The following is a 24,734-nucleotide window of genomic DNA, read 5'->3' as shown; positions in this document are numbered from 1 at the left end:
ATAACTCCCAGTGACTACGTAATTTTCTCCATGTGCCAAAGGTGATGGATATCATCTTTTAAGTTATGACAAATTACAACCTGAGGGAAGAGGATGAAAAGATGAAACGATAAATAATTTCAGCTGATAGGAGTCTTTGGCGACTGTATTTCACACAGATGATACAGCTTTCATCTCTATTCATACATGCCAGACTTTCCCCTTCTGCTCGCTCGTCTACAATAAGATTAGTATGTGCTTTTCTTGCATTACACTTTTTTTTTGATGGTATGTGGTTTTAAGAGTCTTTTCCGGTTTGAGACAGTTTTTTTTCTTGTTTATCATGTATATCTTTAGAAAGTAGACTACTGTGAATTTTCTTTTCTTTAAAAATCTGTCAAAGATATAAAGTTAGATTAGATTAGACTCAACTTTATTATACATACAAGACAATGAAATCCAGTTTGGGTCTGACCAGGAGTGCAATAACAGCAAGTGCAGGATACAGGTATAAGTTATAAGTAGGGCCAGACGGAATTTGCAGATGTTTTTTTGCTATTTCTGCGGAGAGTTTTGGTAAACATCTGCAGATTTCTGCGGAATTATTTTGGGAGTATCATAACTAAAACCTTAATATGTGAAACAAAAAAATAATATCTTTTAAAAATTTATTCAATGTTTAAAATGCAAATCCAATTAGATTCAGACTTTATTTGGTAAACAAAGCAAGTCTCTCATATAATATATATAATATCTACTAAAAGACAGAAAATATTACTTTACTAACTGCATTGTACATCAATCAGATGAACATTTTCCCATTAGTCAATAACATTACTGTAATTAATTTAAAACTGACTAAATATAGATTTACCCACATTGTCTTGAGTAAATAAACAGAATTAATGATGGGCTAAAAATCTGCAGAAAATCTGCGGAATTCTGCACGAGCAGATTCCGTGTGGGCCTAGTTATAAGTGTAATTATAGAACAACTATGGTGATATTTACAGATGGATGAACTATGAACATTATATACAGGTTGCATTAACTATGAATGGAGATTTACAATAGATGAATACTGTACAGGTTGCTAATTAGTGGTATGCAGACAGTTATGAACATAATTACAGATGTATATGTGAAGTGCGTATGTACAATTGATGTACATATATGTGCAAATTTAATTTTGCAAATATTAAATATTATTTAAATGCAGTGTTTATTGGGAGTGTAAGTTATGAGGAGAGTGTGGGGGTGTAGTAAAAGTGTAGTTCTGTTTTTTTGAATCTGCGCACATATTAATGACTATGATACATTTTTAACATGATTTATATAAGACGATGATGTAATTTAGTGTAACAGCAGTTTATACAGGAAAAAAAATTGTAATTTTTAAGTAACTTGAGGGAGACGTGGTAGCTCAGTGGTTAGCACTGTCGCCTCACAGCAAGAAAGTCACTGGTTCGAGTCCTGGCTGGGTCAGTTGGCATTTCTGTGTGAAGTTTGCATGTTCTCTCCTGTGTTCGCATGGGTTTCCCCCGCAGTCCAAAGACATGCGCTATAAATGAACTGGGTAAGCATTGTCCGTAGTGTATGAGTGTAAATGAGAGTGCATAGATGTTTCCCAGTGATGGGTTGCAGATGGAAGGGCATCTGCTGTGTAAAACATATGCTGGATAAGTTGACGGTTCATTCCGCCATGGTGACCCCTGATAAATAAAGGGACTAAACCCAAAAGAAAATGAATGAATGAATGAATATATAAATATATATAAATAAATAAATAAATAAAAGTATACAGAGTACACACATTTGTAAATACATTTTTAATTATGGATGCTATTAATCATTCATTCATTGTACATATGTACATATATGTATTTACTGTACATTTTTACTGTGCAAAATTCGGTGTGATTTTTACTATCCGTTTTTTTGTTGATTTTCTTTAATCCAAAACGGGTCAAAAATGGCTAAATTTTAAGTAACAAGGGTTAATCTTAAAAAATTGTCTTAAAGGGCACCTTGGTTAACCCTTTTTTTTTCAGATTTAATATATAAGTCTTTTGTGTCTCCAGAATGTGTCTGTAAAGTTTCAGCTCAAAACACCCATCAGATTATTTATTATACCTTTTATTAAATTCTATTTTATAAATTTTTGCACCAGGAGGCGGTTTTGGTGTACTGCTCCTTTAAGGCTAGTCCTCCCCGCCCACCGTTTCTACGTGCCTTTCAGCATGCCTTAATCTCCTCCCTCGGCTGCGTCAGACAACAGACAGACATAAAGGAAGCATAAAGGAAGCCTTCCAATTGGTCCATCGTTTTTATGTTGTTAAATAATAAAAAAAGACTGGGTATGTTTATATCACCCCAATATGATGGTCTATACACTATACCTACACATATATCTGTCCAAACAGCTTGAAAAGTAGATTTTTCACCATAGGTGCCCTTTAATAATTAATGTTAATTAATTTATTTATTGGTATTTAACAAGACCATACATAGAAGTATTCATTCATTCATTCATTCATTCATTCATTCATTTTCTTTTCGGCTCAGTCCCTTTATTAATGTGTGGTCGCCACAGCGGAATGAACCGGCAACTTATCCAGCATATGTTTTACGCAGCAGATGCTCATTTACACTCGTACACTACGGCCAATTTAGCTTTCCCAATTCACCTATAGCGAATGTCATTGGACTGTAGGGGAAACCGGAGAAAACCCAGGTGAACACGGGGAGATCATGCGAACTCCACACAGAAATGCCGACTGACCCAGCCGAGGCTCAAACCAGCAACCTTCTTGCTGTGAGGCGATTGTGCTACCCACTGTGCCACTGTGATGCCCCAAGACCATACATAGCAGTAAAATTACAGATTGTCTTGTCTAACTTTCCCACTCTCCCCTCTAAACACATTTCATTTAAATAAATTACATTTATGAATTAAAAAACGAACAAATGAGGCTGACTAGTGGTTAGCACTGTCGCCTCACAGCAGGAAGGTTGCTGGTTTGAGTCCCGGCTGGGTCAGTTGGAATTTCTGTGTGGAGTTTGCATGTTCCCCCACAGTCCAAACACATGCGCTATAGGTGAACTGGGTAAGCTAAACTGTCCGTAGTGTATGTGTGTGATAGACATGTGCTATAGGTAAATTGAATAAACGAAATTGCCTGTAGTGTATGAGTGTGTGTAAATGAGTGTGTAGGGGTGTTTCCCAGTATTGGTTTGTAGCTGAAAGAGCATCCACTGTGTAAAACACAGGATAAGTTGGTGGTTCATTTCACTGTGGCGACCCCTGACGAGTGAAGGGACTAAGCTGAAAGAAAATGAATGAATGAACAAACAAAGGAAAAAAATTGAACAAGTTTATTAATAAATTGTTTATATTTTCTCAGGAAATATAAACCTTCATCATGGATTGGTTCTTTGTGTTTGCTTTCCAGTCCTGGCCTAATATTACTTTAACATTCAGTGTAAGTATGATTTTTTTTTTAAAAATGTTTATCAATCATCACTTTCATGTAAGACTCCTTTATCGATTAACAACCCACATGGCCTCAAAAAGCAGGCCGATTTACTATCATTTCTGGCGGTAGCACAAATTGGCGGAGGAAGAGTTATTGTACATGCCAAATGTAAAGGTTAAAGGTTTAGAAAAATGAGTGATGGCAATATTGATGGTTATCTTAGCCGGCAACTATTTATAAAATCTAACATAAGCTTCTGGGGCGGCACGGTGGCTCAGTGGTTAGCACTATCGCCTCACAGCAAGAAGGTCGCTGGTTCAAGTGGCAGCTGAGCCAGTTGGCATTTCTATGTGTAGTTTGCATGTTCTCCCCGTGTTTGTGTGAGTTTCCTCCTGGTGCTCCTGTTTCCCCCACAAGTCCAAAGACATGCGCTATAGGTGAATTGAGTAAACAAATTTAGCCATAGTGTATGTGTGTGTGAATGTGAGAGTGTATGGGTATTTCCCAGTACTGGGTTGCGGCTGGAAAGACATCCGCTGCATAAAACATGCCGGAATAGTTGGCAGTTCATTCCGCTGTGGTGACCCCTGATAAATAATGAACTAAGCCGTAGGAAAATGAATGAACATATGCTTCTCTCAAATGCAGATTAAGTTTGCGAATCAGTTTTGTAAATGAGTCACTAGCGAGTTTACCTTAATTGCAATATATAAAGCATCAACTGCAATGCAAACCAGATATAATACTACAGTACAGTAGTGTTTTATTTGCTCATTTGAATGCTCTGACGAGTCTCTAGATGCAGATACTTCAGTTCTATAACTTTTCGAATATGCCATGAGAGATTTAATTTAAAGTAATGTATGTTTGTTCCTGGGGTTTCCTCCTCCTTTCTTGTTCATAACAAAGCAGTGTCTCGTTTATTAGGTTGCTCTTCCTTTACTTATGTTACCATGGAAACAGGAAAAGTGGGTGGTGATGCGACAGTGTGATAAAGATGTATACATGTATCATAATTAATGTGAGATCTTTTATCATAGATGGATTAAACTGAGGGATCAGAGCGAGTCAGTAAAGGTAACTCCTGGTAATGTCGGGGCTTGATTAAAATGTATTATATATAAATGTAGGCATCTGTTCTTCACAAGTGTGTCTATAAAACTGTGGGAAGAATTGAATCTTTTGTTTTGGCGATTTCTACAACACTAGGACTTTTGGCGGAAGGGTGAAGTTTATTATTGTGCTGATCATTCATTCATTCATTTTCTTTTCGACTTAGTTCCTTTATTAATCAGGGGTCCCCACAGTGGAATGAACCGCCAACTTATCCAGCATATGTTTTACGCAGCGGATGCCCTCCCTGCTCCACACACACACACACACACACACACACACACACACACACACACACACACACACACACACACACACACACTACGGACACACACTACGGACAATTTGGCTTATTCAATTCACCTATAGCACATGTCTTTGGACTGTGGGGGAAAAACCGGAGCACCCAGAGGAAACCCACACCAACACTGGGAGAACATGCAAACTCCACACAGAAATCAGCCGAGGTTCAAAATTAGGCTGATCACTGACATGTAAATATGAGACCAGTGTTGTTTTAGTATGATTGAGAGTATTGTAGTTTTTATTAACAGTTTGAGTATGATTATAGTATAAATGTTTGAAATTTTAGAAATGTTTTATTTTTATTACATTTAAGTCATTTTATTGTACTTTTTATTAGTTTTATGTAACTATTTTAGTTTGTAAATGTATAATTTTTAAAATCAATTTCTAAAGTTAATACATAAACTTTCATAATATATATATATATATATATATATATATATATATATATATTTTTTTTTTTTTTTTTTTTTTGCTAACAAAGGTAACCTGAATCAATAAATCGATCAATGAATACTTAAATAAATAAATAAACTACCAACAAAAAGAGATGTGTTTTAATAATAATAATAATAATGGTAATAATAATAATAATTATTATTATTATTATTATTATATATAAAGAGTGAACATTTTAGGTCTGAATACTGATTAAACGGTTGAAGTCAAAATTATTAGCCCTCCTTTGATTTTTTTTTTGTTTATTTATTTATTTTTATATTTCCTAAATGATGTTTAACAGAGCAAGGAAATTTTCACAGTATGTCTGATAATATTGTTTCTTTTGGAGAAAGTCTTATTTGTTTTATTTCGGCCAGATTAAAAGCAGTTTTTTATTTTTAAAAAACATTTTAAGGTCAAAATTATTAGCCCCTTTAAGCTATATATTTTCGATAGTCTACAGAACAAACCATTGTTATACAATAACTTGCCTAATTACCCTAACCTGCCTAGTTAACCTAATTAACCTAGCTAAACCTTAAAATGTCACTTTAAGCTGTATAGAAGTGTCTTGAAAAACATCAAGTAAAATGCTATTTACTGTCATCATGGCAAAGATAAAATAAATCTGTTATTAGAAATGAGTTATTAAAACTATTGTGTTTAGTATTTTGCTGAAAAAATCTTGTCTCCGTTAAACAGGAATTGGGGGAAAAAATAAACAGGGGGCTGATAATTCAGGGGGGCTAATAATTCTGACTTCAACTCTATATACAGTGGGCATGGAAAGTATTCAGACCCCCTTTAATTTTTTCACTCTGTTATATTGCAGCCATTTGTTAAAGTCATTTGTTCATTTTTTCCCCATTAATGTACACGCAGCACCCCACATTGACTGAAAAATTAAAAATAAACCCTGAAATTTTACATGGTCCTGTACCTATTGCTGTGACACTCATATATGTAACTCGTTGCTGTCCACTTCTTCTGACTCCTGCCAACTAATCTGGCATATGTTTTATGCAGCGTATGCTCTTCCAACTGCAACCCAGTACTGGGAAACACCCGTACACTCTCGCATTCACACACACACTCACACACTATGGCCAATTTAGTTTGCCCATTTCACCTATAGCGGGTTTTTTTGGACTGTGGGGGAAACCGGAGCACCCGGAGGAAACCCACGCCAACACAGGCAGAACATGCAAACTCCACACAGAAACGCCAACTGACCCAGCTGGAGCTCGAACTAGCATCCTTTTTACTGTGAGGCGACAGTGCTAACCACTAAGCCACTGTACCGCGCTAAAGAGTAACTTTGATTATAATCGTTGCGAGGAATCAATCTGATACCTTATTTTTAGCTGTTCTTTACCTATTAAAAATGAGTCTTTCAGTCCTCAAACTAAACCAAATAAAGCTAAGCTACAGTCTCAAGTTTCTACATTTCACCAATAGCACACTGCAAAAAAATGATCTTTTTAGTTTTTTTTGTCTCATTTCTAGTCCAAAATGCAGTTGAAGTCAGAATTATTAGCCCCCCTGATTATTCCCCCCCCATTTCTGTTTAATGGAGAGAAGATTTTTTCAGCACATTTCTAAACATAATAGTTTAATAACTCAATTCTAATAACTGATTTATTTTCTCTTTGCCATGATGACAGTAAATAATATTTGACTAGATATTTTTCAGGACACTTCTATACAGCTTAAAGTGACATTTTAAAGGCTTAACTAAGTTAATTAGGTTAACCAGGCAGGTTAGGGTAATTAGGCAAGTTATTGTATAATGATGGTTTATTCTGTAGACTATCGAAAAAAAATAGGGATAAAAGGGGTAATAATTTTGAACTTAAAATGGATTTTTTTAAAAATTAAAAACTGCTTTTATTCTTGCCGAAATAAAACAAATAAGACTTTCTCCAGAAGAAAAAATATTATCAGACATACTGTGAAAATTTCCTTGCTCTGTTAAACACCATTTAGGAAGTATTTAAAAAAAGAAGAAAAAAATCTAAAGGCTAATAATTCTGACTTCAACTGTATTCAGTATTCAGACCTAAAATTATTATTATTATTATTATTATTATTATTATTATTATTATTATTATTATTATAATTATTATTATTATTATTATTATTATTATTATTATTATTATTATTATTATTATTATTATTATTATTATTATTATTATTATTATTAATAAGCATCTCTTTTTTTGTAGTTTGTTTAAAAGTTTTGTACATTTATTTATTTATTTATTTATTTATTTAAGTATTTATCTTAAACCAAGAAGCATTTTCTAGTAATTATTTACAGAAATAATAAGTCAAAATGAAGTAAGTTTTTCCTTAAAACAAGCTAAATAATCTGTCGATGGGGCAAGCAAAATAATCCTGTCAAAAAGAAAAAAAAATATTATTTTGCTTGTTTTAAGGAAAAACTTACTTCATTTTGACTTATCTCTTAAAACAAGACAATAGTTTTTGCTTGTCTAGAAAATGCTTCTCTATTTAGGAATTGTTAAATATTTGGACTAGAAACAAGACAAACAATCCAAGTATGAAAAGCATTTTTGTTGCAGTGCAGCAGGAGCTTTGAACCAAAACTAAACTACAAAAACATTTAAATGACATTAAAAGCTAATCATGGTTTTTCCCTCTTCTGTAGAACAGATGGAGGCGATGGACACCCTCTGTTCACCGGACAAGAGAGAAGAGTCAAGGTAATGGAGCGCTGCATCATAATAATGAACATCAGTAACACAATAGTCTCACTCCAATAATGAGCATTTACTCAAGTGTTTAAGGCAAGACTATATTATTCATGTTGAGATTTTTCTGTTCATTTTCAGATTTTGGGCATTCTGCTTTTTCATAAACGGTTGTTTTTTCAGTTTGATGTGAAGAAAACATCCAAAAAAACACGTTTGAGTGTGTTATTATTATCATATTGTGCCTGAATATTTTCTGCAGATTTTTTCTCCTGAACTGAGCCATAAATCTCTAATTTAGCAGCTCTTATATACACAAAGCTTCACTGATTTATTCATATATTTACTGTAAAAAAGTGACTACTGCTTTAAAATTTTAAGTTGAACAAATTTACTTTACAAGTCACATCAACTTATGTGAATTACACATTGGTGTGTGAGTGTGTGTGAATGTGTGTACAGGTATTTCCCAGTACTGGGTTGTGGCTGGAAGGGCATTCACTGTGTAAAAAATGCTGGAATAGTTGGCGGTTCATTCCGTTGTGGCGACCACTGATAAATAGGGGACTAAGCCAAAGGAAAATGAATGAATGAATAAATAAAGCATCAAGTTAAAACTTCCAGAGCTTAAAAGATTGATGAAACTTGATAAAATTATTACAATAAGTTCAAGTAACATAAAAACATATGTTGTCATTACCTTTGGATTATTAATTATTTTGTGTGTCTATTCTGATGCTTTATACCGAGGGATATGTTCATGATTTTTTGACATTTTATTGTACAAAAAGTGGGTCTTTTCGGACTATTTCCAGTATTATGTAATAAAAAAGAGACTCCCTGGGCTTAATATGCTAAAATAACTCAACACAGATTTTTAACCAGACTTTGTCCTGTGTTTTTGCTAAAATGCATGCAAATGAGTGCATATTTAATGTCTCATTTACATATTCAAATATAACATTTTAGAAAACAATTTAATGTTTGCAATTTTTTATCTAAAAATCAACAGAGGATGTATGGTGAAAACTATTATTATTAAGTTTGAAGTTATTTACTAATAACCTTGCTATAGGTGAATGAATGAATGATTGAACTAATATTAAAAATAAAAATAATTTAATAAATCCATTTTAAACAAACTGCCAATTAAAAAAGACATCCTCAATTATTATTATTATTATTATTATTAATATTGGGTGACGTGGTGGCTCAGTGGTTAGCACTGTTGCCTCACAGCAACAAGGTCGCTGGTACAAGCCCCGGCTGGATCAGTTGGCATTTCTTTGTGGAGTTTGCATGTTCTCCCCGGGTTGGCGTGGGTTTCTTCCGGGTGCTCCGGTTCACCCCACAGTCTAAAGACATGCGCTATAGGTGAATTGAATAAACTAAATTGGCAGTAGTGCATGTGTGTGAATGCGAGATGGATGTATGGATGTTTCCCAGCACTGGGTTGTGGTTTGAAAGGCATCCGCTGCGCAAAACGTATGCTGGATAAGTTGGCGGTTCATTCCTGTGACGACCCCTGATAAGTAAAGGGACTAAGCCGAAAAGAAAATGAATAAATGAATGAATGAATGAATTTTTTTTTTTAATTGGGCGACGCAGTGGCGCAGTAGGTAGTGCTGTCGCCTCACAGCAAGAAGGTCACTGGTTTGAGCCTCAGCTGAGTCAGTTGCCATTTCTGTGTGGAGTTTGCATGTTCTCCCCGTGTTTGTGTGGGTTTCCTCCGGGTGCTCTGGTTTCCCCCACAGTCCAAAGACATGCGTTATATAGGTGAATTGAGTGAGCTAAATTGTACATAGTATATTTGTATGAATGAGTATGAATGGATGTTTCCCAGTGATGGGTTGCAGCTGGAAGGGCATCCACTTGCTAAAACATATGCTGGATAAATTGGTGGTTCATTACGCTGTGGCAACCCCTGATAAATAAAGGGACTAAGCCGAAGGAAAATTAATGAATAATAAATACTACACAGTCAGGCACAGTAACAGCACTAGTATAAGGCTGATTCTAAAGCAAGCTGTTTGTTTTCTTCACATACCTCTTTATTTAATATCCTACAGTAAAAGACATTAGATTCAGCTTTATCTGTTGAAGTAAAAGCAGCTCTACGGTATTTTGATTGCTTGTCATTTTGCTGATGCTTTGCTTCATTGTGGTTTGCAGTGCAGTGATTGCAGCGCTACGCCCCTGGAGCAACCTTGCTTGAAGAGCCTCATTGAAGAGCACAGTAATGACGGCTCCTCTCAATGACTCTTCAGTTAACAGGACTCCCCTAAGTGTCAACACTGAGATGGTGACATTGAAACCTAAAAAACACTTTGACATTCATGTCTGGGGACACTGAGTGGCGAGACTCTACAGGGTGCACGAACAGGGTGAAAAAATAACTAGTAGTTTTCACCATACACTTCCTCAATTAGTTCATTGTATTGAGAATTGCATAGATTTTGTATTATAAGTTTTCTGAAATGTTACGTTTTTATTTCATTCATTTTCCTTTGACGGTGTCCCTTAATTATCAGAGGTCGCCACAGCAGAATAAACCGCCAACTATTCCAGCATATTTTTTTATGCAGCGGATGGCCTTCCAGTCACAATCCAGTACTGGAAAACATACACACTCATACACATAAATACACTACGGCCAGTTTAGGTTATTTAATTCACCTATAGCGCATGTCTTTGGATTGTGGGGGAAACCGGAGCACCCGGAGTAAACCCACGCCAACATGGGGAGAACATGCAAACTCCACACAGAAATGCCAACTGGCCCAGCCGGGACTCAAACCAGCAACCTTCTTGCTTACAACTGAGCCACCGTATCACAAGTATTTATTCATTCATTCATTTTCTTTTCGGCTTAGTCCCTTTATTAATCCGGGGTCACCACAGTGGAATGAACCGCCAACTTATCCAGCTTTTTTTTACGCAGTGCATGCCCTTCCAGCTGCAACCCATCACTGGGAAACATCCATACACACTCATACACTACGGACAATTTAGCCTACCCAATTTACCTTTAGAGCATGTTTTTGGACTGTGGGGGAAACCGGAGCACCCGGAGGAAACCCACACGAACGCAGGGAGAACATACAAACTGCACACAGAAACGCCAACTGACCCAGCCGAGGCTCAAACCAGCATCCTTCTTGCTCTGAGGCGACAGCACTACCTACTGCGCCACTGCGTCGCCACAAGTATTTATTATTTTGTGTTGCGACCCCAGATTAAAGAAGGGAAAAGAATATGAATGAAAAGACTGTATATACAAGTTTTGTGTGCTCACTGCTGTTCCTCTTTCTTAAAAATGAGGAATCTTATCTATCTGTCTATCTATCTGTCTATCTATCTATCTATCTATCTATCTATCTATCTATCTATCTATCTATCTATCTGTCTGTCTGTCTGTCTGTCTGTCTGTCTGTCTGTCTGTCTGTCTGTCTGTCTATCTATCTATCTATCTATCTGTCCATCCGTCCGTCCGTCTATCTATCTATCTATCTGTGTCTGTCCATCTATCTGTCTGTCTGTCCGTTCGTCCGTCCGTCCATCCGTCTATCTATCTATCTGTGTCTGTCCATCTATCTGTCTGTCTGTCCGTCCGTCTGTCCATCCGTCTATCTATCCATCTGTGTCTGTCCATCTATCTGTCTGTCCGTCCATCCGTCTATCTATCTATCTGTCCGTCTGTCTGTCCGTCCATTGACAGACAATATAAATTCATTAAATTAATGCTCAAATCTGATTGAGCAAATCAACCTTTTCCCTCAGGTTATGCCGTGGTAATTATGATTAATGTGCTTATTTTCATTGTGATTTGTCAGTGTAATCTGATCCCATCTCTACAACCCCAGGATATGTCAGCCATTAAAATCCATAACCAAATGTCCACGCTTCCAATCGAAGCCACATAATAATGCTGGAATTCAGAGTTTGGGAAGAGTTGCATCCCTTGATCCTCTTTGTTTTGGCAGCGTTTATGAGTAAACTGAGAGAGCAGATGGGTTTTTACCAGTTCAGGCTTTACTGCTGATAAGTTCACAGTTTTTCTCAGTCACTTTGGTCAATTTCTCAGATCAGAATTAAAATTCTCAAAACTACCTGTACATTCTTCACATCATAGGGTCACCTGTGCACATCAGAAAAGCAGTTTCTCATTCCTTCAATCAAGTTGCAAATGGAAATGATCATGAGCAATTCTCTGATGTTTCCTACATTATCAATTGCTTATGTCATGTTGATCAAAATGTATTTTGTTCCCTGTTGAATAGTCTCACCCCCCCACAACATTTAATCATTTGTTCTTTACATGCAAAATGGCTGAACAATGCATCTTTCTATTCATTCCCATTAGACTTTTTGTTTTCTAAATCTGTGTAGAATTGGTGAATTCCTCCAGGTGAATCTTGACTTTTTCTAATGAAGGTGCATCTGGAAGAAGATTGCCTTATGTTCACATTTGTTTTGTTTTTTCTTTGAGCTATGCAGTGCTGTCTTTCTCTTTCTGTATCATAATGACATGACCTTTACAGTACAGAAATTACAGAACAAACAGCAAAAAAATTACTATAGTTACATCTGAACACTCCTCCTGAGCACACTTGTATTGACATCATGACTAAGTAATTTGAAGTCTTATCTGTGCACAATTACACAAGGATTTGTCATCCTGATGGCACTGACATGTTCATTGACACAGACATTTAGTTTTAAATAGGGATGTCCCGATCATGTTATTTGCCCTCGAGTCTGAGACATTTGATTTCGAGTATCTATCAAAACTGAAACCCGATCGATATTTATGGAGAAAGTCTTATTTGCTTTATTTTCTTTATAAGAAAAAATATCAGACATACTGTGAAAATTTCCTTGCTAAAACACCATTTGGCAAATATTTAAAAAAGAAAAAAAATTAAAAGGGGGTTTAATAATTCTGACTTCAACTGTGTGTATATATATATATCATACAGCTGTCGTCAAAATTATTAGACCCCCCCCCCCCCGTTAATTTTTTCCCCAAATTTTTGTTTAGCGGAGGGAAGATTTTTTTTTTTCAACACATTTCTAAACAATAGTTTTAATAACTCATCTCTAATAACTGATTTATTTTATCTTTGTCATGATGACAGTAAATAATATGTCATATTTTTCAAGACACTTCTATACAGCGTGAAGTGACATTTAAAGGCTTAACTAGGTTAATTAGGTTAACAAGGCAGGTTAGGGTAATTAGGCAAGTTATTGTATTACAATGGTTTGTTCTGTAGACTATTGAAAAAATAAATAGCTTAAAGGGGCTAATAATGTTATCCTTAAAATGGTGTTTAAAAAATTAAAACTGCTTATATTCAAAATAAAACAAATAAAACTTTCTCCAGAAGAAAAATACTGTGAAAATTTCCTTTGCTAACACACCATTTGGGAAATATTTTAAAAAGAAAAAAAAAATTCAAAGGGGGTTTAATAATTCTGACTTCAACTTTATGTATATATATATTTGAGTCCTGATTAGGAGGTAACGTCTGATTCTGATCGAGTCTGAAATAATCTGTCCCGAATTCCGATCATGTATTCGGATCTGGATATCCCTAGTTTTAAAAGATGGACTTAGGATTCTGAGCAAGAAACTGGTTTTTGCAGGTAATCCATGGTGTTTTGCTATTTGTATGCGCTGTTTTAAAAATGCACTGTTTTGCAAATTTCAATTCTGATCTGAGAAATGTCCCAAAGCAACTGAGAAAAACTGTAAAGTAAGTGATTTTTAAAGCCTGACATACTGTACACTTGAAGTCAGAATTATTAGCCCTCCTGAATATTTTTACCCCAATTTCTGTTTAATGAAAAGAAGATTTTTTTTCAACACATTTCAAAACATAATTGTTTTAATAACTCATTTCTAATAACAGTACATAATAGTTTACTAGAAATTTTTCAAGATACTAGTCTTCAGCTTAAAGTGACATTTAAAGGCTTAACTAGGTTAATTAGACAAGTTATTATTAACAGTGTTAGTGTAAGAGTGGTTTGTTCTGTAGACTATCGAAAAAAAAATGCTTAAGGGGGCTAATAATTTTGACCTTAAAATGTTTTTTAAAAATTAAAAACTGCTTTTATTCTAGCCGAAATAAAACAAATAAGACTTTGTCCAGAAGAAAAAATATTATAGGAAATACTGTGAAAATTTCCTCGCTCTGTTAAACATCATTTAGGAAATATTTGATCAAGAAAAAAATTCACAGGCTAATAATTTTGCCTTCAACTGTATATCATTGTAAAATACTGCGATAATCTTATTCCATAGCACATTTAAAGTCCCATTTTCTTTTCATAAGCTCCACTTTGGTTTCATTGATAACTTCTGGAGCACAGCCAGAGCGGTTGAATGGCTCTGTGAGGTTGCCAAGGACGAAAGCATTCACAGACATGGAGCAAATTAACTATGAGATGTTTATCTCGGCACGTCCAATCAGCTTCTCTCTATGGGTTGCTATGGATGCTTTATACTATTCGGATTCAAAGGGTGTTAAGTTGTGCACCAAGTTTCCTCCTCGCAGGGAAATGCCACGCAATTGTCAAGTCTGAAAGGTGCTCCAAAGGCAAGGATTGTGCTATTGATATGTAATTATTCATGAAGGCTGAGCGTTATTTCTCTCTGGGTTGATCTGGCGTCACACATTTGAGAATTCATGAAATAGTGTTATTGCAGTTGCAGTGGCTTTGTTGGTTTTTTAATGTTGCATGATGTTCAAAAACACGGTATCTGCATTTTTTAATGAATAAAAGTGATTTTATATACAAAGAAAGCATTTTTAATATACTTATCAAATGTCTCAGATAACTTTTAAGAGTAAATGTGTCTGAATTAACCTCCTAAACATTTTTTATTATTAATGCTTAAGGAACAAAGTACAGAACAATACAAATTCAAAAAGAAAGAAAAGAAAAAAAAGGGTCAAAAAAACTAAATATAAACAAGACAAACAAATATACAATACCGGTCAAAAGTTTGGAGTCAGTTTTATTAAAGAATTCATTTTATTTTATAATAGGGGCGTCACGGTGGAGCAGTGGGTAGCACGATTGCTGCACAAGCAGAAGGTCACTGGTTTGAGCATCGGCTGGATCAGTTGGCATTTCTGTGTGGAGTTTGCATGTGCTCCGGTCTCCTCCAAAGTCCAAAGACATGTGGTATACAGTAGGTGAATTGGGTCGGCTAAATTGTGCAAATAGTGTATGTGTATGAATGTGAGTGTGTATGGATGTTTCCCAGTGATGGGTTGCAGCTGGAAGGGGATCCGCTGCGTAAAACATATGCTGGATAAGTTGGCGGTTCATTCCGCTGTGACGACCCCAGATTAATAAAGGCCAAAAAGAAAATAAATGAAAGATCGATTTAATAATTTAAGTAAAATTATTCTGTTCATCAAGGTGGCATTTATTAAATGTAAAAAAAGTTCAATTGTTAAATACTTTTTTATTAAATATTTATTTATTACTTATTGTGTGTTGTTTCAAAAGAAATTATTACTCCAGTCATTATTGCTTTTATTACTATTACCATTCATAATAATAACAATAATAATATAATATAATATAATATAATATAATATAATATAATATAATATAATATAATATAATATAATATAATATAATATAATATAATATAATATAATATAATATTAATAATATAATAATATAATAATAATAACAATAATAATAATAATAATAATAATAATGAATAATAAATAATATAATAATAATAATAATGAATAATAATAATAACAACAACAACAACAACAACAACAATAATAATAATAATTAATAATAATAATAATAATAATAATAATTACAATAATAATTAATATTAGGGTGATTTCTGAAGCATTGTGTGACTGAAGACTGGAGTAATGAAGCTGAAAAGTCATCATTAAAATCACTGGAATAAATGATTAAATTAAACGATAAACTACTTTTGAACAGTTATTTTGTAGTGCAATAACATTTCACAATTGTACAATGTGTACTGTATTTTTGATGAAATAAATGCAGCCTTGATGAGCAGGAGAAGCTTATTTAAAAACATTTAAAAATCCTACTATACCCAAACATTTGACTGGTCGTGTATGTGTAAGTATACAGACAGAAAAAAGGGTACAATGTTCTGCCAAAGAAGGTACAAACCCTTGTCACTGGGGCAGTACCTTTCTATGGGACAGAATTGTACCTTAAGACAAAGAAACTAATTTGTACCATTGCAGTTTGTACCTTTTAAGGACAAGATTTGTACCAAAATGTACCCTTGGTTTTTAATGCTTGCAGATACAGTATTGTACCTTCATCAAATGTACAAATCTGATCCATGAAGGTACCACTACAGCAACAGCTTTGTCCCTTAACAGTGACAAATGTGTTCCTTCTAGAACTATTTAAAGGCATTTTGCTTTATCCAAAATGGGTCCATTTATTTTCAGTAAATATAAAACATCAAATACATTTTTAAAACATCTTTTTATGTAAATGTCCCTTTTCCATGTACAATAAAGAATCAAAAATACTTTAACATAAATCAAAAGATCTTTAATTTAAAGGTTTTGCTAAACATTTGTTGTACAATATGAACATTTTTTTTCTCCAATTTTCACACAAAACCTTTGTAATCACTTAAAAGTTAATTTAATTTTCTTAATTTTAAAATAGAAATAGAATTATGCTAGAGTATTGTTGCGAGATATGCACAATGTTTGATTACTTTTACGATACTAAAATGTGTGCATGAACACTTTGTATATGCAGGACTTTTGCCAGCTCACATGCGTAGTGGAAATCAAACGCCAAAAGGTGCAGATATCAATAATGAATCTCTATTTATCAGAAAATGCTTAACAAATGTTTGTTAAAAATGCCTTAAATGTTTAGTTTACAATACCTATAGTTTTGTATTATAGAACTTAATAATTCATGTTTATGAGTTTCTATAAGCATATGCTTTTAAATGATGATTCATGTTTTAATATGGAAATTATTCACAAAATCACTTTGCCTTTCCAGTCATATTTATTTTCATAGATATTGTAATAAAGGAGTTGTTCAACGCGTATGTACCTTTTTTATGAGAACAATTGTGCACCTTCACAATTGTACCATAAAAGTTACAGAACAGCATCATAAGAGGTCTTTTCTGTTCTATATAAGGTACAACTTTTACAAAGGTACAAAACTGGTCCTTCCTTAAGGAACGTTATTTGTACCACCTTTTTTCTGAGAGTGTACATGCTATAAAAGGGCCTTGTGGGATTACAGGATCTTGAAGATTTCAAGTAAAATAAAATTTTTAATGGCCTTTTTATTAGTGCTTTGCTTTATGTTGTTCGTATAATGTTGTAATTCTTTCAGTATAGCAGGATAACTTGGTTTTTGGTTATTAAACTTGCATCTGTGAATATGGTACTTTGTAAATATTATCAAAAGATTAATAACATAAGCTTCATTCTCTATTATTTTGTTACAGTTCAAAAATCCCAAAATAACATGTTGATATTCATTCATTCATTTCCTTCAGCTTAGTCCCTTTATTAATCAAGGGTCGCCACAGTGGAATGAACCGCCAACTTATCTAGCATATGTTTTACGTAGCGGATGCCCTTCCAGCTGCAACCCAACACTGGGAAACACCCATACACTCATTCACACACATACACTACACTGTAAAAAAAATCCGTAATTTCTGTGAAAGCTTGGATGCTGGAAATAAACTGTAAAATAACGGCTGTTAAATTACAGAAATTTACTGTAAAATAACAGACATTAAATTACAGAAATTTCTTTACATTTTAATTTCAATAATTTAACCTCTGTTATTTTACAGTAAATCTCTGTAATTTAATGGCCGTTATTTTACGGTTTACTTCCAGCACCGTAAAATTACAGATTTTTTTACAGTGTACGGACAATTTAGCTTACCCAATTCACCTATACCATATGTCTTTGGACTTATAGGGGAAACCGGAGCACCCGGAGGAAACCCATGCAAACACGGGGAGAACATGCAAACTCCACACAGAAATGCCATCTGACCCAGCCGAGGCTCAAACAGCCACTGTGACGTCTAACATGTTGATATTCTAATCAAAAATTTGGCAATAATTTGTCGTCTATGAATTTGGAGATCTCGTATCTTATTTTCTTTGAGAGTTGACAATTCCAAAAAACATGCGGCACAGTTTCTGGCTGTGACAAACAACATGAACAGTGTTGATCTATGTCCTGTCTAAACTTGGAAAGAAAACGTTGACAGGTGAAACTTATGCAGAATTTTAAATGAGACCTCTTTAAATTTTGTTTGTAATAAAACATGTGTTAGACTATGACCAAACCTTCCAATGGAAACCTCTGATGAACCCAGACCAATAAGAGATAATGTAGGGCTTACTGAATATGAGTAATTGAAATAAGGAATGTCTGGCCTTATTTTGGGGAGAAGAAAAACATATTTTTCCCACACAGTGTATCTTTAGGGTGTAACAAAGAGATATTTTCTGAATATGGGTAACTTTTACATAATGAGACAATACAAAGGGGAATAGCAGAAAGACCATCGCAAATAACTCACCATTTATTCCCCCTCAAGTAATTACATACTTTTATGAGTTTCCTTTTTCTGTTGAGCACACAAGAAGATATTTAGATGAATGTAAGAAACACTCAATGGTCAATGGTTACAGGTTTTTTCAACATAAAATGCTTTTGTTTTCAACAGACAAAAAGCAACTCAAAGAGGTTTGTGACAAGTGAAGGTTGAGTAAATGATGACAGAGGTTTCAGTTTTGGGTCAACTATCCTTTTATTGTTACATCGTCATATTCATTCATTCATTCATTCATTTTCTTTTATTCATCAGGGGTCACCACATCTAAATGAACTGCCAACTTCATTCATTCATTCATTTATTCATTCATTCTCTTTTCAGCTTAGTCCCTGTATTAATCAGGAGTCGCCACAGTGGAATGTCCCGCCAACTTTTCCAGCATATGTTTTACGCAGCGGATGCCCTTCACAACACACTGGGAAGCACTCATACACTCCCGCATTCACACACATACACTACGGCCAATTTAGCTTATTCAATTCACCTATTGCACATGTGTTTGGACTGTGTGGGACTGAAGCACCCGAAGCAGACTCACACGAACAGGGGGAGAACATGCAAACTTCACACAGCCGGCTGACCCAGCCAAGGCTAGAACCAGCGACCTTCTTGTTGTGAAGTGACAGCACTACCGACTGTGCCACCGCATCGCCACATCGTCATAAATTAAGTAAAAATTAAAGACCTGAACTTGTTTAAATATTCAAAAGAATGACACACATTTTGCTTATATTTTAATCGATTAAACCTCTTGCTCACCCATAAAGGAGTACAACTTAGATGTTTGAAGGCTTGTGGTGAAGTATGAAAATATGAAATGACAATTGATTATTATTTTGGGGCTCCACTGTCATCCTTAAAGGGGTAGTTCACCCAAAACAGAAAACGCAACTCGGTCAACGTTTATTCACCCTTCACTTGTCACAAACCTGTTTACGGTTTTTTTTCTTTCTTTTTTTTCTGATGAACACAAAATAATTATTTTGAAGAATGTAAACATTGACTTCCATAATATTTGTTTTTCCGGTAACCCTTTGCCATACGGAACATAAAGCTAATGTTAGGTAATGAAGAGTTCAGAGACAAAAACCTTTAAGTGCCATCTGAATTTTTCTCCAAAAATTAGCATTTGTCTTAAGCTCCTATGTAAAAGTAATTTCCCTTTTATGTCAATTTATACATCATTATCATGACATTTAATGTGAAATAAGTGAAGATAAATAAAGGAGTCTCCGAGAAATGCTCATTTTAGAGGAAAATTTCAGATGGCACTAAGAGGATTTTGCATCTGAACTCTTGATTTACTAACATGAACAAACAATGAACAATGCATGTACAGCATTTATTAATCATAGTTCAACATTTACTATTGCATTATTAAAATCCAACATTGTTAACATTAGTTAATGCGCTCTGAGTAAACATGAGCAGTGAACAACTGTATTTTCATTAGTTAATGTTAGCAAACATGAATAAAGTTATTTATTTAGCCCAATGGTTAAGTTAAAAATATTTGGTGCTTTGTTGGGTTATTTTTAACCTTTATTGGGTTATTTATTAATAACTTAACCTGTTGGGTGAAACATTTTGAATTTCAACAGTCAACTGATTTAACTGACACAGAACAGCTGTATTAATATGTGTGCGTAATGTTGTTTTTGCGTTATAATGTTTAAGCTCTAACACAATAATATTGTAATGTTTTAGCACATTACCTCTCCGTGTCATGTTTTTTTTATATCCATTTCACCAGCACTCTTAATTATTGATGATACAAACTTGTGCTACGTAGTCGATCTCTAATAAATGGATAAAAACGCTGTGTCTGGAACTTAAAATGTATAGAAATAAAGCATTTTCAAAATGTTTTCTAAACTGCATGTTATTTATTTACACAGCCATAATTATAAAATTAATATTAGTATGAGTAATAGTAGCAGTTGTAATACCAGAATGGAAAAAAATAACATTTATTGAAAATAACCCATAGCTGGGAAGGTGCTATAATAACCTATAGTTGGGTTATATATTGGGGTGTTTTTAACCCAACTATTTTAACTGAGTATTGTTTATTGTTTGTTCACATTAGTAAATACATTAACTAACCTTACTACATGTCCCGTATTGTAAAGTGTAATCGCTTTCCTATTATGCAAGTCAATGGTTACCATTTTCTAACATTCTTCAAAATATCTTCTTTTGTATTCAACAGAAAAAAGGAATCTCATAAAGGTTTGAAACCACTTGAGAGAAAGTAAATAGTGAGTATTTTTAGGTGAACTATCCTTTTAAATAGTCTTTTAAGGTTGATATTCTATATTTTTAATGAACTATTGTTACACTGAATGACTTTTCGGTGAGTGTCTTCTTGAATCACGGTAATTACATCATGTTAAATGACAACAAAACAAAACTCTGTTTTAATGCATTCCTTAAATTTCACGCATTTTGCATTTCTGCTGTAGCTTCATAAATGTTTTATGTTCATTAAATTATCATTAAATTATCTTAATTTAAGTATGTCTGAAAAGCCGTTTTCAGCTGGATGGCTGCAACTTCCACATGCACAACCTGAGCGACATTAGTCTGAAATATTAAACATAACCTGATTTACAGAACACATTTGCATTAATAGCCGAATTCAACCCAATGTGAAACCGGCTGATGTGAGTTTATCCAATTATTATATTATATACAAATCAACGATTAAAGCTCTAAATATATTCTAAGAATGCAAGAAATCCAAAAGCCATAAACAAGAAAAGCAACCCTTAAAATATGACTTCTGCATAATGCAGAATGTCAGTACTGATCCTGCCAATCGGAGGCAACAGAAGTTGATCAGAGAGTTGAGCGTGTCGGATTGGCAGTCACATTTCTTTTGTGCTCTTATATCAAAAAAACAAAGGAGCAACATCTCATTGACATTCAAACGCAAGCCTGTTCTGCTTGTATTCCATCACACGACATGGTTTGTGCTTAAGAAATGCCAACGCATCCGTGCACGCGCCAGATAAGGCAATTCTCCGGCACTTAAGCTTCCTCTGATTATTGTTGCACGCAATAGATCGCCCACTATAATATAATAAATTCTTGCCCGTGCTGGTAAACACAATCACTCCGACGTGCAACTGCATTTAAAATGGTCATGCATGCTTTTAAATGGTTGCGCGCATGCATGTGTTAATAAAATAAATGTAGTGCTTGCTTACCTGTGATGAATTGAGAATTGAGCCTGTGTAAGTTGTTCGAAGAATGCAAAGTTGATTGTGCTTTATAATTGGTGAGAAATCAGCTTCCATTCATGATGCCCCCACAGGTGCAGGTGTTTGGATCTGTCCTTGGTGCTGAAACAAAGACCTGATGAAGCGCAGGAGGTGATGAGGAGGAGGAGGAGAAGAAGAAAGGATGAAGAGCTTACCTGTGCACAGCGGAATTCACACGAAATGATGAATGCCTCCTCATTAAAAGCAACAAACACCTTCTTCAGCCCGCCTAAGTCCACTTAATGGTCAGTTAGGTGCCTTCTCCTCAGTCTCGGGCTTTTGTGTGAGCGCAAGAATTCTGTCCACAAACCTGCCATCGTGAGGGGTTTAATAAACTCAAACTAAATCTCCACGGATCCCGGGCTTGGCTCTCGCAGTCACGACTTTCCAAACTGAAACTTGAGAGTTTTTCTTTTTATTATTGAACAATAATGCCCGGGTATAGGCTATTATTGCCTCAGTGGCTGTGAATTGCGGGTCTCTCTGTTAATATTTGATCTTTTAATAATTTCAGATAATGTCTGCTGGTGTTCAGGGTTCGAGCTTCGTGCATTCGTGAGGTTCGGGAGGAACAAAAACCCTCACGCCCCTTCTGTGGATCTCTCTCTCTCTCTCTCTCTCTCTCTCTCTCTCTCTCTCTCTCTCTCTCTGTGCTATCTGAATATATAGGTGGAGTCACAACAGTGGTTGTCACGCTTGAAATTGTTTACCCAAATAATTTAATAAAGATGGGGATAAACGTTTTAGGTTATATTTAAACTAGCTAGGTAAATGTGCGAGTTTGGGGAATATACTTTGTCCTACACGTTTGGAACTAAAGAGTCATTATTAATGCCTCAAGGGTACATAGTACCTAAAAAGTACAAATGTATACCTCTTGAAATTTTTAGGGTGAGTGGGGACAAAAGTAGTTTTTTTCTTAAAACCCCATTTTTAAAAGATGTTTTAGACAGATGTATTTTTGCTGTGGTTACACTCTCAGAAATAAAGGTATGAGAGTTGTCACTGGAGTACACATTTGTACGCGTCCATATTAATGCCTCGGGGATACATATTAGATCATAAAACGTACAAAACTGTACCTCTTAAATGTTTTAGGTACTAATATATCAGGCCCATAGCCAGCCTCTTGAAGGGGTGGTTCTTTTTTCTCAAAAAGTTAACGTTTTTACAATTATTATTTCAATTCAATTCAATTCAATTCACCTTTGTATAGCGCTTATACAATGTAGATTGTGTCAAAGCAGCTTCACATAAAAGGTCACAGTAAATAGGAACAGTGTAGTTCAGTTTGTAGTGTTTAAGTTCAGTTCAGTTTAGCTCAGTTCAGTGTGGTTTAATAATCACTACTGAGAGTCCAAATATTGAAGGGCAAATCCAACGATGCGCAGCTCTACAGATCCCGAACCATGCAAGCCAGTGGCAACAGCGGAGAGGAAAAAAAAACTTCACTAATGGCGGAAGTGAAGAAAAAAAACCTTGAGAGAAACCAGGCTCAGTTGGGCACAATCATTTTAATTTCTCCGCTGGCCAACCTCGAATGATGAGGTTCAAATACTGTATGTGACATTTAAGCACTAATTTGTGCTGGATTAGTTTGCAAATACCTCCTATGTTTTTGTCAAAGTGCTTATAGTATTATTTGTTTACAAAAATGTATGTTTATTTACAAATGTGCATTTAAACTGTGAGTTATTGGCGCAGTAGGTAGTGCTGTCGCCTCACTATAAAAAGGTCGCTAGTTCGAGCCTCGGCTGAGTTTGCATGTTCTCCCTGCGTTCACGTGGGTTTCCTCCGGGTGCTCCGGTTTCCCCCACAGTCCAAAAACTTGTGGTGAATTGGGTAGGCTAAATTGTCCGTAGTGTATGAGTGGGAGTGAGTGTGTGTGAATGTTTCCCAGAGATGGGTTGCAGCTGGAAGGGCATCTGCTGCGTCAAACAGATGCTGGAACAGATGCGGTTCATTCCGCTGTGGCAACCCCAGATTAATAAAGGGACTAAGCTGACAAGAAAATGAATGAATGAATGAATAAATATAATGTAATATAGAAATATGATAAAATACTTATTTTTTAAATGCTAATCTATCATCATCCATCATAAAAAAAACATTAAAAACAAACTAAAAAATTGGGAATGTGTTAAAACTTTAAATGACAATCTGTAGCCTATAGGAAAATGGCAAACAGCTCATTTTCTCAGTCAGGATTTGTCCATTTAAATAAAATCCTTCTTTTATTGGTTATTTTATTAAATATTCTTCTTAAAGCCTTTGTCTAATGGTCATCTTCACAATGTATGATGCCATACTTTCAAAAATGGGACAAATTAGACAAATTATAGGAGGAGTACATACTGGACTTTGTCAGAAGGGGGTGGGGGGAGGGGGTCTTTCGAACCTCCCGAATCCCACAACACCCCCCCCCCCCACCCCCGGGTACGGGCCTGTATATACTTTTCAAGTACCAATATGGACCCTTTAAGTACAAATGTGTACCTTTTGAAAAGGTACCACAGTGACCGCTCTCGTACCTTTATTTCTAAGAGTGTATTCATAGGTGTGGTCTTTCAATATCAGGTGGTGTTTTGTACAAATGTAGAACAACTTCAAAATAATTTCACTTCAAACTTAAATTGCACATTGTTACTTTTAACCCCATCAGTAGGGACAAAAGTAACACACAGGTGGGTCAAAAGTATCACAATATGTGCTGGATTTACTGGCTTAATCTTGTTCCTTTTAAATATATATATGACCTTGAGAAGATGTTAACCACAAGCATATTT

At 35.0% G+C, this 24,734-nt stretch overlaps 1 protein-coding gene across 1 annotated transcript in view; it reads right to left on the bottom strand.

Annotated features, from left to right (window-relative positions):
• grm2b (glutamate receptor, metabotropic 2b) overlaps window positions 1–22,500 on the bottom strand; it is a 60,137-nt gene extending 37,637 nt beyond the window's left edge. Inside the window, exons 1-2 of the mRNA XM_056468297.1 lie at window positions 22,104–22,500; window positions 21,895–22,029 (exon numbers count right to left, since the gene is read on the bottom strand). The gene's annotated coding sequence lies outside the window, so the exon portion shown is untranslated. The remainder of the gene's footprint in view (window positions 1–21,894; window positions 22,030–22,103) is intronic.
• Window positions 22,501–24,734: the final 2,234 nt, after the last annotated feature.

This window comes from Danio aesculapii, chromosome 11 (genome assembly GCF_903798145.1).
Source record: "Danio aesculapii chromosome 11, fDanAes4.1, whole genome shotgun sequence".
NCBI classification, from domain to species: Eukaryota; Metazoa; Chordata; class Actinopteri; order Cypriniformes; family Danionidae; genus Danio; species Danio aesculapii.
This window is presented reverse-complemented; position numbering and strand designations above follow the sequence as displayed.